Source organism: Pinus tabuliformis, chromosome 9, assembly GCF_031772625.1.
Source record: "Pinus tabuliformis cultivar Carrire ecotype Pingquan chromosome 9, CPIR1, whole genome shotgun sequence".
Classification (NCBI taxonomy): domain Eukaryota; kingdom Viridiplantae; phylum Streptophyta; class Pinopsida; order Pinales; family Pinaceae; genus Pinus; species Pinus tabuliformis.
In genome coordinates, this window is record NC_142307.1 from 257,291,972 (window position 1) to 257,308,814 (window position 16,843).

The following is a 16,843-nucleotide window of genomic DNA, read 5'->3' on the forward strand; positions in this document are numbered from 1 at the left end:
TATTAATATTCCAATTTATATCAATGCTAATGTTTCATCAAAAGCTTCTATCTTTTCAAAGGCAATGTCAACAAGAGAATGTATTTTTGCAATCTGGCCAGCAATTCAATTTAATTAACAAATTGCCATTTTATTTGAAAGGCTTCCATCCATTTTTCATTGACTCATTTGAAAATTGTTTGGAATTTTTTCCTTCAAGGAAAATTGTCAATGATTTAACATTTGCACATAACACTAATAAATTTTTTCAGGTCAAAGAATCTAAAAGTTCATCTTCACAATCTGGCATGTTATCTCTTCCTTTGGACATTTCTCAATCCTTAATAGAAATCCATCCAGATTTTTATGATCCAATTGGTAGTCAATTGGAAAGGAAATTTCAGGAGAGAGAGATTTTAATTAAGTTCCTAACAATAACTGTACATTCTGATTTCATATTTATTTTCCTTAGTTTAGTCAAATCTGTATTTTTATTACTAACATTTGAACTGTACATAAACACAGGAATAAAAATGAGAAAATGGCTACACTGGAAATATGACTATGCATAGTCATTTTCACGTATATGGTTAGAATAGGAGTATAATTAATTTAGTTAGTTTGTTTTATGTAGTTAATTTATTTTCAACAGTTCTGTAGATTAAAAATAAAACAAAGCAATCAACCATTCTCATACATGTTTAGTAAAAACATTTTTCCCTATCAGAAAATTTTAATTTTTGATTTCTTTTAAATTTCTTACAGCAATGCCTCTACTCTGCCTATTTCGAATAATGTCTTGATTAAATTCAATTAAAGTTGCACTTGGTATCGATTGCCTCAAAGCCACTTTCCTCCATTTCGGGATTTCCTTCTAAGATTTTCTTTTGAAATTTATATGGTAAGGATTTGAGGATATAAAAGCTTCATGATCCCATTATCCCATGAAATGTATCACTGTCTATCATAAGCTTAATTCTAATTCAATCATTATTAGTCAGTCTAACCTTTCACGGTAATCATATGAAGTTCATATTATCTTCCTCGGAGTTTGCTAAATGCTGGTTTTAAGGATGTCCATTTTGCCAAGTGCACACATTCAAATCTGTTTTGATATTTTTCTGCAATTAGTGGCTTAATCTCATTCTAATCTTTAGTTTATTATCTGATGCTGTAAAAAGCATCATCTTTATTTACTGAAGGCATTATTGAACAGTCACTACGACAATACAAATTTTTCTCAAGATTAATTTGGAATGAGCAGAGGTAATAAATTGTTGTTTCACTTCGAAAGGGAAGCATAGCTTAATATTTATTTCTGATAAATTTTATATTCCCTGGACATGAATAAACAGATTTTATTTAGGCTGATTGCACACTTAGATTTAGAATAAATGATGAGATGATTTTGAACAAAGTCAAAATTTTGATAAATCGAAGGAAGAATTTGAAGATTCATAAGGTAAAATTTATAGACAAATTCCTTTCAGGTACGCATTTACAAGTTTATTCTCATCCATTATTAGTTCATATTTTCCTTAGTTTATTTTTTATTTGTGTTTTGTTTTATTTGCAGGTTTTCATTTGTTTTCAAAACTTGAAGTAAGCAGCAAACCCAATTCAAATTTGCAATAGGCTCAGGAAAATTTTATTTGTGATGCATTAGAATTTAAGCATTTTTAATTTTGCTTTTATTCACTTAGAAAACACAATTGAAATTTCAAGGAATATCATAAGACCATTCGCATCATAAGATTTCATCGGAAGTAATTCTTAGCATTTCTTTGCTCATCAAAGACCTCCGATGTATTATCTTACTCATATCCCATATCACATTTCGCATATCGGAGGTTTGCAAGTGGAGTATACTTCCATGATCATGAATCGCTGATCTCCGATAAATGACTTTACCGATATTGCGATGACCACATAATTCCGGACTTGATATGAAATTCAAATCGAATTCATAAAATATCACATCCGCTCAATCGCAATAATGGTAGGAGCATAACTTTAAAAGGGGCTGATGTCTCGGATCCGATATGTTATTAAAATCCTATCATAAAAAATTATCGGGTCCGCTCTTCATCGCATATCGACATATCAAATATTGTTACACCATGTGCTTAAAATTTCCGATCGCCAACTAGCCACGTCATTCATCGCATATCGGCATCACAAGAATCATATCATGTTCTATCGGGTACCAAAAGTTTTCCAATCGCAGATATCGCAATCGCTTCGTTGCATTGTTATTTATGCTTACATCAAATCTTTGATTCTGCGATGTGCGATGCGCGATGTGGGAAGCACAGTGTAAATATGCCCCGACCCCCCATATAATATTTCTTTAATGATGCGATCACTCCATCTCATAGCACAACTTCTCATCGCATATTTTCATATCGGCGATTCGCCATTGCAAACTTTGATGCGAGAAGTTCTAATGCATGCCTCTAAGTCGTTAACATTTAATCAATATATGGCATAACAATAAAATTGAAGTCTTGAAAATTAAACTTCAAGCATGGTGAAGAAACATGTTGTGTGAATCATCTGATACGGCGATATGTTATTTTAAAAGCAAGCTTGGGAAACAACTATGGGAAAAAAGAAATTATTGACAAAATTGCAGCATACAAAAAACATTTCAATTTCTCATACATTTTAGTTTTAAATATATAATTCCATAATTAAAAATGGAATTCAAGACCTCTCTATCTTCATATTTGAATTATATTATCTTCGATTTGGTCTTGATTTTGGATTTTATAAAATCATGGAGTTTATATAAAACTAATAATATTTTGAGAAACAGTCATTACTGCACATTTTCATTCTTATTTCTGATGCATTTCTTTTAATTTCAATTCCCCTGAGCACTAAGCATTCTATTTTTACATTTTACTGCTTGCTTTAGTTTAAATAAAATAAATAATGATTTTGGGTTATAGGATTTTGGTTAGTGGGACTTCTTCATGTTTTTAATGATAATTAAAATAAGAAGTCAGCTAGTTTGGAGAAATTGATACCTTTCAGGTAAGATCAAAAGCAATTATCCAATGGTAAGATTCATTTACCCACTTTCATTAATTTCCATTTGGGCAATTTACTCTCAGTTTTGTTTTTCTGATATATAAATCTGTTTTGCAGTTCTCCATTTGAAGTTTCCAATCCTCTGTGAGATCATATTTTCGAAGTCCATACTCTTCTCCTAGCTTAATTTCAAGAAGCAGCGATAATCTTCATCGAAATAGCTACACCAGGGAATTTCTAAACCTTTAGTTTGTTTCTTTGAGAATTCCTGTTATTAAAAAAATGATCAAAACGACGCTTTGAAACAAGAAGATTGATATTGGATAGAAAATTTTCATTGTGGCTAAATTTTATCGTCACTGCTATCCAAAAAGCTGAAAACACTTACAACCCTGCAAGGTATGATTTTTCTAAATCTCAACATAAGAAGGAATGATTACATGCTTATTTTCTTTTTCTTCACATTGTTGGAGACATTGGTATAAACATTCTTGTTTGAGTTTATCTTGCGAAACTTGGATTTCCCTTTTCATTTTTAGAGATTTCTTTGTTTTTATTTTTGTTCACTGATTTCTTTTCTCATTTTAGCATAAGAATTCTTTTCCTTTGGATTTCAGTTTTGATTTTGGTGACTTTGCCATCATTTAAATGGATGGCCTATTTGTTACCTAACAATGGTCAAAATACGCAGAGAAAAATTGTTAATAGTCACCTATTAGCTTTTTCTTAAATCTCTTAACAGAGTTTGATTTTCTTATTATAAAGGTAAACATATTTAAGGAAGAGATTACCAATCAAGAGAAGTTGGCAAAGTATCATAAAATCTGAAAATTTATTTTTCATCAAATTGTAATCATTTTGAGATTTCAAAATTTTATTAAGATCTTTCAAAGTTTTATTATCAGTCAAGGAAAGTTATTTATAACCAAATAAAGACACTTTACAGCAAAACACCTTTAACTCTGAAATTTTCATTCTTAACTCTTAAGGAGTCAATGATTCTCCCTGTCCCAAAGAGTCTTATTTTTCTAGAGTATGATCCATAAATATATTTAAACTTAAAAGATAAGAGGTCTCATCATGAGCCTGCTTACCATGATCATAGGGGAAAAATAGGCTGACATTACCAACACTGCTAAACAAACCAGGGTAATGGCTTATGATTGCAAAAAATTATAAGACAAGGGGTCTCATCACGAGCCATCTTGTTCAGTCTGATTATAGCCAGTGAATGGCATTGTCAACTATCTGGCCACCAAACCAGGACAATGGCTTTTAAGATTTATAACAAAAATTAAATTCAAAAAAAATAAACATATATAAATGGATTTATCTCTAGATCAATAACTCTAAAACAGATGGGATTCTGAATAAACTATCAGTTAATTGAACTACTTCATTAACTTGATATTCATTATAAATAAGACATATTTAAATCTCAATACTTTAATTATCTTGCTCTTAGTTGGGTTAGATCTATATCTGCCTAATTAAGATAGGATTTAGATTAGTTTCTTTTTGCTTGAATCATAGAATAAGCTTGCATTTAGAGTAAATTCTACATTCTTTTAAGTCCTCTCCTCAAAGAGGCAAAACTTTAGTTGTGGCTTGTGTTGGCATTATGATTCAGGTGTTGTCCTTGATGGCAAACCCATTCAGGTGATAAATCAAGAAGGACGCAGGAAATATGTTCAGCACGTGCGTCCCCGCAGGTATACCATACAGAACCCGCATCCAGGGACGCAGGCCAGCCGTTCAGGAGGTGCGTCCGCCCAGTGCACACATTTCAAGGCAGAGAAAAGCACGTGGGGGTTTCTTGTGTGGTATCTAGCCGACGGTTTTGTGTTTCTATGGTGTCGGCTCGTGGTTTTGTTCCATGTTTTGGGGAGAAGCTCGCCTATATAAAGCAAAGGAGTTCATTTGGATTAAGCATCATCTTGGTTGAATATCTTTTGGTGAGATCTAGTCCAGATCTATGAGGGCGAATCTTCTAATGGACTGTGATCTCTATGGCGCATGATCAGATCTGTGGATCTGAGTATTTGGGTTGGTTCTGAAATCCTCATATCTTTTATATCTGAAGGGATGCAGGTTCAGTGAAGGGCAAGTGCGCCGGGACGCAGTACAGTAAAGGCGCAGGTGCGTCTCTGAGGCAAAGGACGCGGCGTGACTGTGTTATTGGGTGCGTCTCTGAAGCAAAAGACGCGGCGCGATAGTGTTTCTGGGTGCGCCGGTCGCAGCAAAGCATAGAGGAACAGTGCGTCGGCACGCAGAACAGTGGAAGGTAGACTGCGTCCAGTCGCAGGTCACAGAAAGAAAATATGCGTCCCTGTCTTAAGATGATCTGTTGACTGTATATTTCTGTTCATAAGGTGTTCTGGGTTATTTCTGTAATTACTGATCTGATATCTGTAGTGGACTGTATCTGTTGTATACTTGTTGATCATTTGACTCTTCATGAAAAGAAGTTGGGGGTTGTAGCTCCCTTCCAGGAGAGACTGGAAAACGAGAGAGAGTTGTAGCTCTCTGCAGGTTGCAGCCTGCGTGCTGGTAAAGGACTGCACCAGTACAAAATCATTGTAAAAAGAATTTCTTGAAAGAAGATAGAGACATATTGCAGCAAGTGGTTTTCTCCCGCATTGGGTTTCCACCTTACATCTTGTGTTCTTTGGTGTGACTGTCTATTTTCTTTATTCATGCTCATTATTTTATGGTACTGATATGCAAGAATAATTCAAAAGATCAAATAAGGAAGATTTGGTAAATTGCTTGATAATACTGATTCACCCCCCCTCTCAGTATTATTTCCAACAATTGGTATCAGAGCAGGTCCTTCAGAAAAGCTTGATCGCTTGAAGGTAGATCGTTCATCATGAGCAACTACGAGAGAGAAGCATCAATCAGGCCACCAGTTTTTGATGGGACAAACTTCAATTATTGGAAGGTAAGAGTTACTGCATATCTTCAATCTCTTGGTACTGAAGTTTGGGACATTGTAGAAACAGGCTATGCTTTTCCTTCAGCTACTCCTACAGATCCAGCTGAGAAAAAGAAGTATGAAACAAATGCAAAAGCAGTCAGTACTCTATTAGGAAGTATATCCCAAACAGAATTCATGAAGGTAATGCACTTCAAATCAGCAAAAGAAATATGGGACAAAATGATCACAAGCTATGAAGGAGATGAACAGGTAAAACAAGCCAAACTTCAAACTCTCAGAATTCAATATGAGACTCTCAAGATGTATAATGATGAAAGTGTGGCTAATTATTTTCTTCGGGTAGATGAGATTGTAAATTGTATGAAAAATTTGGGTGAAGAAGTAAAGGAGTCTCTAGTAGTTCAAAAGATTCTAAGATCATTATCCCCCAAGTTTGAATCCAAAGTATCTGCAATAGAAGAAAAAGAAAATCTCCGTGTTCTTACTATGTCTCAGCTACATGGAATTCTAACTGCTTATGAAATGAGAAAGGGAGGACCATCAGACAGAAGGGAGGCTGCTTTTAAAGCATCGGGCAAAGAAGATTACTATGAAGCAAGCCATGATCCAGAAGAAGAATCAAATTTTGTCAGAAATCTTCAAAGAGGTTCTGGAAGGTTCAGAGGTAAGCTACCTTTCAAATGCTTTGCTTGTGGAAGAGTAGGTCATTATGCTGCAAAATGCTCTTATAAGGATAAAGGAAAGGAACCAGTTAGATGGAACAAGAAACAAAGCGCAAATAAGAAAAGCTACTACACCCATGAAGATAGTGATGGCTTATCAAACAGTGATGAAGATGAACAAGGTAATAAATATAGGTTGTTAATGGCATTTGAAGATGATGATTATGAGGATGCTGTAGATGTGGATAACCTTTATGATGAAATTACTAGACTCAAGAGATGCATAGAAGAAAAGAACATGATTATTGATACTCTACAATTCCAAATTGATGAAAAGGAAAAACATCTTGAAAAATTAGAAGGTGAAATTGTTGGTCTTAGAAAAGAAATTGAGAAAAAAAAACTATTAATCTCAAGTTTGTCAAAGGATCTGAAACTTTGGATGAGATTATCAGTGTGCAGCGGTCTCCACTAAATAAGACAGGTTTGGGCTATAATGGAGAAACTTCTCAAGCATCCACTTCAAAAAGTTATCTTGATGCAGCAAGAAGAAATGAGCAAGAGCACAAGGAAGATCATCAGGTAAAGCAGGGACAAATGTCAAGCAGAAACTATCAGGGGCAATCCAGCTTAAGGGTGAACAAAAGCCACAACCAGCCACAGGTAAAATCTTCTCAATTTGGTTCAAGAATAGATGAAAATAGAAATTACAATCAGTTGGCTGGTAGATCCAATAATCGCAGAAGCTTCTTCAATGGACAATGCTTTTCTTGCCATAACTTTGGTCACAAAGCAGCTCAATGTGTTGCGTATAAAACAATCATGACTAGGGAAGCTCAAAAACAAAGAAGTATGACAGGGATTACAAAAAGGACCTATAACAACTTTTCAGCTCTTGAAAATGAAGTTGAATGTTCTATTTGCAATAATTTTGGACATAAAGACTTTGAATGCAGAAGCAGGTTTCCGGAAAGAAAGGTACAAGAGCAGAAAAAGGAACAAGCCTCAGGCGCCAAAACATGGAGAATAAAGGAACCTCAAACAGAAAGATGTGGGATAGAATTTTATGCAGAAGGACAAGAAAATCTATGGTACATTGACAGTGGATGTTCGAAGCATATGACAGGTGATAAAGAAAAACTTGAGTCTTATTCTAATTTAGAAAAGGGAAAGAAAGTCTCTTTTGGAAATGATACTCTTGCAACTATAAAAGGAAAAGGTATTGCTCCTTTAAAAGAAGATGTTAAGGCTGGAAATGTTTTGTTTGTTGATGGATTGAAGCATAATCTACTAAGTGTCAGCCAGATGTGTGATCAAAGAACCGAGGTTATATTCAGATCAAATGGATGCCTTGTTCGTGATCTTGATACAGGTAAAACAGTTCTCAAAGGAAAGAGAACTCCAAATAATCTATACATATTTGATGAAGGACAACAACAATGCTATCTAAGCAAGAATGAAGAGCACTGGTTATGGCATCGAAGGTTGGGACATCTAAGCTTCTCACAAATAAGGAAAGCTTGCAAATATCAGGCAGTTCGCGATCTTCCAGATATCAAAATTCCTGACAACACCATATGCAGATCATGTCAGTTTGGAAAACAAACCAGAACTAACTTTCCAGAGAAAGAAGGATCATCCAGCATGCCTCTTGAGCTAGTACATACAGATGTATGTGGACCATTCAGAAAAAGAACACCTAGAGGAGAGGAATACTTGATATTATTTTTTGACGATTTCTCCAGGTTTGTTTGGTTAGGACTTATGAAGCACAAAGATGAAGCATTCGAAAAATTCAAAACCTTCAAAGCCTTGGCTGAAAATGAATCAGGTCACAAAATTAAGTGCCTCAGATCTGACAGAGGTGGGGAATTTACTTCAAATGAATTTTTCGATTTCTGTGATGAACATGGGATAAGGAGAGAATTCTCTACAGCTAGAACGCCTCAGCAAAATGGAGTTGTTGAAAGAATGAACAGAACAATCCAACAAATGGCTCATGCTATGCTTGATGAATCAGGAACCCCCGCAACCTTCTGGGGTGAGGCTGCACATACTGCGGTTATTATTCTCAACAAGACAAATGTCCGGGTGAACAGCACTCAAACCCCTCATGAGCTCTGGAGTGGTAAAACTCCTTCGGTAAAGCACTTCAAAATATTTGGGAGCAAATGCTATATCAAGAATACTAAGGAGCAGCTTGGCAAACTTGATCCTAGAGCAGATGAAGGCATTCTTCTTGGCTATTCTCCACATAGCAAAGCATACAAATGCTACAATAAAAGACTTGGCAGAATTGTTGACAGCATTGATGTAGTGGTTGATGAAAAGGGATATATTCCTAGGCAAATACATCGTGAAGACATCGAAGAAGATGAGAGCTACCCTCAAAGACAGAATGATGAAGAAGAAGAACCTCAAGAAGAATCTCAAGAAGAACCTCACGAAGAAGCAGAAGAACGGACAAGAATAGAAGAAAAGACTCCATCCAGATATGTTCAGAAGAACCATCCAGAATCTCAGATCATGGGACAAAAAGAAGCAGGTATACAAACTAGAAGAACAGTTGCAGAAGCTTCAAGCTATTTGGCATTACTTTCCTCCACCGAACCACAAAATGTGAAAGAGGCATGCAAAGATGAATGTTGGGTGAAAGCAATGGATGAAGAACTTGAGCAAATCGAAAAGAACAACACTTGGGAGCTGGTTCCTAGACCAAAAGATAAGAATGTTATTGGAACAAAATGGGTCTTCAAAAATAAATTGAATGAAAATGGAGAAGTAATTAGAAACAAAGCCAGACTCGTTTGTAAAGGGTATGCGCAGCAAGAAGGAATAGACTTTGAAGAAACTTTTGCTCCTGTTGCAAGACTTGAGGCCATCCGAATGTTCCTTGCTCTCTCAAGTTTTCAAAACTTCAAAGTATTTCAAATGGATGTGAAATCAGCCTTTTTGAATGGAGACTTGGAAGAAGAAGTGTACATTGAACAGCCAGATGGGTTCATTCTTGGAAATGATCCAAATCTTGTATGCCGATTGAAAAAGGCTCTCTATGGTCTCAAACAAGCCCCAAGGGCTTGGTACTACCGATTGGACAAATATCTTCATCAACAAGGTTTTTCAAAAGGTTCAGCAGATAGCAATCTATATATAAAAATTGAAAATGACAAATTGCTAATACTTGTTGTGTATGTAGATGACATTATTTTTGGCAGCAATGAAGAAGCTATGAGTCAAAGCTTTGCCTCAGTCATGCAGAAAGAATTTGAAATGTCCTTACTAGGAGAACTGACATATTTTCTTGGTTTGCAAATCCAACAAAAGGAAGGAGGAATCCTTTTATCTCAAACCAAGTATCTCAAGCAGATTTTGAAGAAATATGGCATGGAAGATGCAAAACCAGTATGTACACCCATGGTCACAGGATGCAGTCTCAGTGCAAATGATGAATCTGCAGCAGTACATCAACCAACCTACAGATCTATGATTGGAAGTTTACTATATTTGACAGGTACCCGACCAGACATCATGCATGCAGTTGGAATAGTTGGAAGATTTCAGGCAAATCCGAAGGAGACTCATCTTCAAGCAGTGAAGAGAATTTTCAAATATCTTCAAGGGACTCAAAATTATGGCTTATGGTATCCTAGAGATACAGATCTTACTCTTCATGCCTATACAGATGCAGATTGGGCCGGAAGCGTGGATGACAGGAAAAGCACAAGTGGTGGTGCGTTCTTTATGGGTCCCAGACTGGTCTCTTGGTTCAGCAAGAAACAGAGTTCAATTGCCTTGTCTACAGCTGAAGCAGAATATGTTGCTGCTGCATCTTGTTGCACCCAACTCCTTTGGATGATGCAGACTTTGCAGGATTATCAAATCACTTGTACACCTCCAATCCCTATCTTATGTGACAACACAAGTGCAATCAGCATCTCAAAGAATCCGGTTATGCATTCAAAAACCAAGCACATACCAATCAAGTACCATTTTCTTCGGGAACAAGTACTTGAACAGAAGGTCAAGTTGGAGTATGTTCCTTCTAAGGAACAAGTTGCTGATATTTTCACCAAACCGTTGCCCAGGGACACTTTTGAATACCTCAGGCAAAAGCTGGGGGTTGTTGATGCATCATCTTACTGTTGATCATCTTCCTATTGGTGGTATAGGCTCAGGGGGAGCACATAATGCATTGTTGGCATTATGGAGAAGGAGATCTTGGAAATAGCTGCAATATGTCTCTATCTCCTTCATGATGGATTTCTGGTTACAGATCTGGAGATGCATGAGCATAGGGGGAGCATACCCTTTGCCCTTGATGTCAAAGGGGGAGAATGAAGCTGAATATTATGTGGTTGCCATCAAGTCCAAAGGGGGAGATTGTTGGCATTATGATTCAGGTGTTGTCCTTGATGGCAAACCCATTCAGGTGATAAATCAAGAAGGACGCAAGAAATATGTTCAGCACGTGCGTCCCCGCAGGTATACCATACAGAACCCGTGTCCAGGGACGCAGGCCAGCCGTTCAGGAGGTGCGTCCGCCCAGTGCACACATTTCAAGGCAGAGAAAAGCACGTGGGGGTTTCTTGTGTGGTATCTAGCCGACGGTTTTGTGTTTCTATGGTGTCGGCTCATGGTTTTGTTCCATGTTTTGGGGAGAAGCTCGCCTATATAAAGCAAAGGAGTTCATTTGGATTAAGCATCATCTTGGTTGAATATCTTTTGGTGAGATCTAGTCCAGATCTATGAGGGCGAATCTTCTAATGGACTGTGATCTCTATGGCGCATGATCAGATCTTTGGATCTGAGTGTTTGGGTTGGTTCTGAAATCCTCATATCTTTTATATCTGAAGGGACGCAGGTTCAGTGAAGGGCAAGTGCGCCGGGACGCAGTACAGTAAAGGCGCAGGTGCGTCTCTGAGGCAAAGGACGCGGCGCGACTGTGTTATTGGGTGCGTCTCTGAAGCAAAAGACGCGGCGCGATAGTGTTTCTGGGTGTGCCGGTCGCAGCAAAGCATAGAGGAACAGTGCGTCGGCACGCAGAACAGTGGAAGGAAGACTGCGTCCAGTCGCAGGTCACAGAAAGAAAATATGCGTCCCTGTCTTAAGATGATCTGTTGACTGTATATTTCTGTTCATAAGGTGTTCTGGGTTATTTCTGTAATTACTGATCTAATATCTGTAGTGGACTGTATCTGTTGTATACTTGTTGATCATTTGACTCTTCATGAAAAGAAGTAGGGGGTTGTAGCTCCCTTCCAGGAGAGACTGGAAAACGAGAGAGAGTTGTAGCTCTCTGCAGGTTGCAGCCTGCGTGCTGGTAAAGGACTGCACCAGTACAAAATCATTGTAAAAAGAATTTCTTGAAAGAAGATAGAGACATATTGCAGCAGGTGGTTTTCTCCCGCATTGGGTTTCCACCTTACATCTTGTGTTCTTTGGTGTGACTGTCTATTTTCTTTATTCATGCTCATTATTTTATGGTACTGATATGCAAGAATAATTCAAAAGATCAAATAAGGAAGATTTGGTAAATTGCTTGATAATACTGATTCACCCCCCCTCTCAGTATTATTTCCAACAGCTTGGCTGAACCCAAATCAGCTTAAGGGTCATTCTCTTTCCTGATCAGCAAGAAGAAGTGATCTGATATCCCTGTCTATTGGTATGTAAAGATACATCATAAACCAATAACAATAGGGAAAAGGTAACTGGACCTAGTTGAACCAGTCGGAGCCACCACACCAAACGGAAAAGGAGTTGCTTTTAAGGTTCGGACCGGGTGGTTATCCCCCAATGTTGTTGCAGTGATTTTCGAGGCATCAACAGTACCATCTCTGCTTGGTTTATTACAAGAATTATGAGAAATTCATTCCCTTGATTTTCATTTATAAATGTATTGATGTATATATGGATTTTTATGGCTGATATGTTTATGGTACTTCTCTTCCTATTATGTTGGTTATATGTATATTTTGTGACAACATCTATATACGAATCTTAGCATGTTTTTAATTGTATATGAATCGATAATGTGTCTATGACCTAATTAATGATAATGCAAGAAATGAAATGAGGGAAAAATGGTTCATAGAGATTCTCACATAAGTATGAGATCCCTAGACTTAATTCTGTTGTTTACACCCATAGGTTACATGTTTATGATATGTTTGACGAAATTATTGTCATAGCTACTAGGGGTCTGGTTATGGTCTTATTTAACTTAGTTCTTTTGCATAATTGTTTCCCTATACTTGTACTTATTCTAAGCTATCACACCATTCTAAGTAGTAACCTAGTCTATGGGCCTAAAAATGTGGCTTAAATCATTGGGTTGTTGGCACAGAAATCTTAACTTTGGTCTCTAGTTGCTGGCAAGAAATGCTGTGAGAGTCACTTTGGGTATCTGGTCACTCCATTCCCCATAACATGAGAGGGATTTTGGCCTAAGAGATCCATAAAAATAGTGGGACCCAGGGATAGGTTGTTGAATTTTAATGACCCTAGGTCTAGGTTAGAGTCTTAAAATCACTGACGCCACCAAACCAAGAATATAAACCATAAACTACTTTGCATAGGGGAAATATAAAGCAATAAATGACATATGCACAATATACATAGTTTTAAAATAAGTTATAAAATAATGTACAATCACCAATATTTATTATATTAATCTAAATATGATAAATACAATAGTATACGGTTACAAGATAAAATGGCAAACTTGGTTGCAACACTTCTATGTTGTATCTTATCATACTGGTTTGCTACACCTGTACTGCTAACTGGTAGTGCCTTAGTCCATCAAGGCCACCAGACATTGAGACTCTAGGAGGGATTCCTCCTATCACTAATGCAAGTCACATCTTCTACAATGAACATGAGCTCATCAACTGCTCTTTAGGTTGGCCAATTCCCAAGCTCTAGTCTACCAGGATAACAACAAATTCATCCATCAAAGTGTGTCACTTAGGCATCATACTTCACCTAACCTTTAATTTCTCTTCATCCTTCAATATAGTTCATCAAGGGATACTCTGGGTAGAAAACATGCTGCCCTCCAATAGTCCTATGGCACCCAATCTTGTCACTGCCAGATCTGCACCTAATACGACTTTTCCTCACCTTATAATATGTTATAAATGGATTCAACAACCTACAACAAGTCTGATCCAATTCGCGTCGCCAAACTGTGACCCAATACAAACCAAATGTTGTTGTTGTGTCTCCTACAACTTTTCAACTTTTGGGACTAGTTAGGGAATAGACCACAGCCCCCAACCACCCATAAATTACCTTTTGTTTTTGTGGCTCCTCTTCCAAGGTTTGATTCTTGTTTGTGCTACTCTCCTTGGGTAGATTTAGCCCCAAAGTAGGGACAAAATCCCGAAGAGGACTGCGACACTCCTTTCCAGTCTAATCTAGGTCTGTGACAGCATCTTTGGAGAACTGTCCACCCTCACAACAATTCCAACTCTCTTTGCTGCTCCTTCTAGGTCTGCAACTTCTTCAAACAAGGTTGTGGCTCCTCCAAATAACCTTTTAGGCTATGTTTTTCGCCAAAAAACAAACCACAACCATGCACAACAAATGAAGCCTCTTGTTGAAGATTTAAAACGCTAAAATAGATATGTTCCTTCTTGCTAACTCGAGCTCCAAGCTCCATCTTATTTCAGAGCTCAATGAGTTTTGTTCTAGTCATGCATTTGACTTGTTGGATACTTCAAATGTCTCCAATCCTTCCTCAATATATAGCCTTTAAGGCCACCAATGAATCACATGAAAATACATGTCATTTGGATTTTACTTCAAGTCAGCCTACTTGAAAATTCTAATAATAATTATGTCAACATAAAATATTCATGTCTCTAATGACAACTCAGATTTGGGTGATTTGTATGCATTGGAATCATCTTTCTGAGTGTTCTCATCCTCATTGATCACATGTTGTGAATCTATCATATTTTTTCCCTAAAACACGATGGGTGCCAAAACCCCACACTTGGGTTCTAAGCCCACAAGCTACCCTTGTGGTGATTTTCCCTCCAAATCCTGAACCCTGGGGCTTCGAGAACCTCCCAAGGTACACAATTCAATACTCCATATTAGCGAGGGAGGTACTTCCAAGACTATGAAGTATCTCGTCATCATCATCACTGCTCACGACACTTTCCCAAATCCTGGATCTCACAATTGCAACAATCCCTACATGGTGAACTATGCCCTTCTCGGAAGTGTTATTGTCAGTACTGGAAGCAACCTTCTTCTTCTTCTTATCAGGTAACATCTTCCGCTCCTTCCATGATTCCTTCTTGGCAGTTGTAGGAGCACCCTTACTCACCACTAATAAAACAGTCTTCCTGGGTTGGAGAGTTTTTGTTTGAATCTACAAGCCCCCTCTCGAACTAGACTCCCTCTGAGTATATAGAACCTAGACCTTCTCGGGGAAGTCTACCTTCTTCTCGGGAACCTATACCTTCTCCTCTGAAGCCTACATCTACACCTACACTTTCTCTTTCTTCTCTGGAACGAGTACCTTCTGCTCCTATTTCTTTCCATGATTCATGGGCTTACCAATCATCCTATAGAGACCATGCTCTCTAACTTCGAGTACAATCTCATTAGACTTAGATCCTTTGAGTTGAAGTCTTTCCTTTCCATCCTGGAAGAAGACCTCAAACCCCTTCTTCTCCATCATCAAGATGGAGAGAACATTATATTTGAGTCCTGGTACATCCAGTGCATCTTGGACCCACATCATATGTCTTGTCTCCATCCAGAATGGCACCACACCCGATCGTTGAATCTCCAACTAACTCTTGTCTCCCAACACCATATGAATCTTCGAGTACCATCCAGCTAGAGCCTAAAAAATATACTGTGACATTTTCATATGCTTCGTCACACCACTTTCCATGTACCATCCATCCTCTTTGTTAGTACTCTACGAGAAATGTGAAATAATAGTAAAATCCTCCTCTTCATCTTCGAATATTCTAGCGAGCTCATCCATCTATACTTTATGTAAAATAAGGGTGACGTTCTTCTCTTTTCTTCTTTCATAATCGCCCTTCTTCTTATTCGGACATCTTGACAAAAAATTACCCATCTCGACATAATTGAAACACTTGAATTTACTAAAGTCCTTCTTGTGCTCAGCCTTCATTCGTGATACAAGTGCGACGTCATCATATAAAAATTTCTACTTTAGCTGAAGATCCTTGTCTCCCAACTCTTCCTGAATGAATTCATCCCATAGTCTATCCTAGTCTAGCATCTTCTCCCTGGAAATGATCCCTTTGGTGAAGGGCTTCCATTCCTTGATGAAACCTTTCAAGGAAATCCTTACCATATCTCCATATGAGACAATCACACTGATGGAAGGAAGCTCATCTTTGACCCTAGACAATATCGTCAGATACGAGTTCAAACTTTCACCCTTTAACATCTTGGTGGACTTCAACGTATCCTCCAATACCAATACCCAGTTCTCGTTCTTATTCCAGAACAAACTATTAAGGGACACTGACATCTCATGTGCGGTGTTCTTCCCAGAAAAATGAGATATTAGGGCGTCCTTCACACCATCTAGGATGATCAATCATACCATCACATCCAAGTCATCCCATAATTTCATCTCCTTAGGCTTGTTTGGCTTCTTGATCTATTTTTCATCAAAATCCAGATCTTGTTAACTTGTAAGATCAAATTGATCCTTTCCTTCCATGGACTATAGTTGGACAACCCCTCCAACATGTCCTCTTATCGGATACATTCCTGCAAATTTGACATTGCAGTGAACCTTTCACTCACAATGTGACTAACTCCCTCTCACATTGTACTTTTCTACGCACAACTCTAATTTACTTACTTCCAAAGTAGCTCAGACACGCTCTGATTGCATGTTGAATTTCCATGACCTTGGGTCTAGGTTAGAGTCTTAAAATCACTGATGCTACCAAACGAAGAATCTCAACCATAATCTACTTTTCACAATAGAAATATAAACCAATAAAACACATATACACAATATACATAGTTTTAAACAAAATTGAACAATAATGTACAATCACAAATATTCATTATATTAATCCAAATATGATAAATAAAAAGGTCTATGGTTACAAGATACAATATGAAAAATTGGGTGTAACACTTTTGTGTCGTATCTTGTCCTACCGGTCTATTGCACCTGTACAGCTCATTAGTAGTTCCTTAGTCCATC